Here is a 2591-nt window from a genome sequence, read left to right on the forward strand (position 1 = left end):
AAGGTCCCTTCCGACCCGACTTCTATGATTCTATGATAAGTAGCACAGATTGGACACAGGCAGTCAAGGCCTGGAGTTGGCATTTGGCACCTGCAAACAAGGCCAAAAGAATCTGGATACATTTGCTTAGGGTGACAGGTATCAGACATGAGAAGAACCTGGCATGGGGGAGTGCAAGGTAACGGATGCTGAGCTACTACCACCAACAGCCAATATCAAATCGGTAGTCTCAAGGCAAACCCCACTGCCATGGTACCAGGAGATGTAGTTTATTCTTCTTTCCATAGCTTAAGTAGTATGACAAGCACAAGACAGACTTAAAAGACACATCAGTACTAAAGGCTCAAAACCAAAGCTGAGGAACTCTGTGCCACAACAAACTCCTTTTGCCTGTGACTTGAGACACCCCCCACCCCCAAACTCAACTGGCAAGGCAGCACTGGAAACTCTTTACTCTGGTGGCTCTCTCTCCAGAAACGCACATAATGCTCTTCCACAAGAATGTGAAACTTCAGTCCTAAACAGAAAGTAGGCTAGAGTTTATTCTTCTGACAAGCAAGACTCCTCATCCCGAAGCTCTGCTTGTCTCATTGCCAAAGAAAACCAAGCATGGAAACCCACTGCTGGAGGCACCTCTCAAAGTGAACATGTGGCCACTCCAAAGCTCAACTGAAACAAGCATTTGCTAGGAGAAATATTAGACCACAGTAAGTAGGAAAACAGCCTGAGTTTCCTTGTTTTTACAATCCAGAAGAAAGTATGGGTAGGGATGCAACCAAGTTACAGGTGGTCGAAGAGAACGCAATGAAAGCTGGTGGCTTTAATGTGCCATAAAGCAGGGCTGTCCAAATGGCATACAGCCCAGAAGAGGTTAACTTGTGGCCTATGGGTTCCCACCCAAGCATCACTCTCCGCACTGCTCCCAGCTCCCATTGCTCCCACTCCCTCCTCCAGCTTCCACTTCTAATTCCTGCCCCAGCCCCAGGGTAAGGCACAGTGGGATGGTGCAGCTCATAGGGCCTGGCAAGGACAGCGGGGAGACATATGGCAGAGGGGGGACCTGACTACTCAGAGGTTGGACAGCTCTGCTATAAAGCAAAAAGGAGAAGGGAAAGTAGTGCCTGTTCCTTTGCTTGTCACAATATTATCTAAGTTAGTTCTGTAGATTTACACACACACGTCTGCTATGCATCCATCAGTGTTCAAAAGAGTTATATAAAGCAACTTGGTAGTTTCTGAACAAGAAAAGTAGTCAATGCCCAGTACAAAAAGCCCTCGTATATGGTATCAGTTTAGAATAGAAGAACTAGTCAAATATGAAGGTAATGGAACAGCCATGTATATGGTCCAGACAAGTCAAAATGCTGCATCTGCAATATCCAGTTGTGTAACTGTTGGTAACCTTGAAAGGTATAGTATGCTCTGGTCTCTTTTGCACATGGATTGATTTTAGTTTATTACAAACAAAAAGGCTCTTTAGAATCCCGCGTCTTGGAAGGCCTCTTTGCAGAAGTTGCATAGCTAAGCTTAAGTTAAAAATGTGAGCTCTATGGAAGCTGCTGCCTTCCCATGCGGATAAACCTGAAGTTTAGAGATCCTTCACAAGAAACAAAGCACCGCAGCTGCACATGGTATGGGGCAATCTGTGCTCACGCTCCATCTGAGGCACAGTACCCTCGGACACTTGTCCCCCACAATACCACCTATTACTGCTTCTTCTCACTACAGTGGATCTGAACACACCCCACATTTGCAACAGGCTTTCCTGACTGTTCTCTTACAAGAACCCATGGCACAGCTTTTTAGTTTGCCCTTCCACCTTGCATTAAAAAACAGGCATTTAAACAAAAATGAAGCTACTTCAGAAACATACATACCAGAGCAGTTTTTGTCGTGCTGCTGTCACACTCTCCCCCCAACACCCTTTTCTCTAATCTGTCTTACAAAGATGAACTTTGAGCTGTGCAAAGTCACTCCCCTTCCCTACCATCCTCACAAACCCTGTTTTTACCCTTTAACTCTTAGAAAAGAGGCTAGCCAGCCCAATCCTTATCATGAATTATTATGTGGATAAGGGAAGGGTCAGAGCACAGCTAACTGTCAGGTCTGTCCCTGCTTTCCTAACAAGCTCCCATCTGCTTCAGCTCCTCAGTCACAAACAAGCTGAGAAGTGGGGGGAAGGGAGGGAGAACAGTTCTCCTGACAACCCAAACAACCAGTCTTGGCTCCGCAGGCCATTTGCTCTACATGTTGTTAATTCAGAAACTGTAGGAGATACTGATCACACACCAGGGCTTCAGGCTCCACTCCCTTTAGCTACAAGCAGGACAGATCCACAGCAAACTCCAATCCCAATGTCCTCACAAGAGCAAAGGCAAGGTCAGTTAGCACACCTGCCAACACCCTGTGCCACAGTCGCCCAAAAAGAGGAAAGAGCAACCCTACTACTACCGTGGCTGAATACAGGAATCTCCCTAGACCATGCTGTCACTACACAGCCCTCTCTCCTAAATGACTAGGGGACCATCTATCTCAGAACCCTGTGTAATTGCTACCAGACATTTCAGAGGAGAGTACAAGAAGCCACGCAA

The 2591-nt window shown here is 46.5% G+C and overlaps 1 protein-coding gene across 1 annotated transcript in view; it reads right to left on the reverse strand.

Annotated features, from left to right (window-relative positions):
• The window catches only part of LOC109300554 (mitochondrial ornithine transporter 1-like), a 30076-nt gene extending 27498 nt beyond the window's left edge, over window positions 1-2578 (reverse strand). Inside the window, exon 1 of the mRNA XM_019521238.1 lies at window positions 1878-2578. The gene's annotated coding sequence lies outside the window, so the exon portion shown is untranslated. The remainder of the gene's footprint in view (window positions 1-1877) is intronic.
• Window positions 2579-2591: the final 13 nt, after the last annotated feature.

The sequence above is a fragment of the Gavialis gangeticus genome, unplaced genomic scaffold (genome assembly GCF_001723915.1).
Source record: "Gavialis gangeticus isolate Ggan-Ray unplaced genomic scaffold, GavGan_comp1, whole genome shotgun sequence".
Classification (NCBI taxonomy): domain Eukaryota; kingdom Metazoa; phylum Chordata; order Crocodylia; family Gavialidae; genus Gavialis; species Gavialis gangeticus.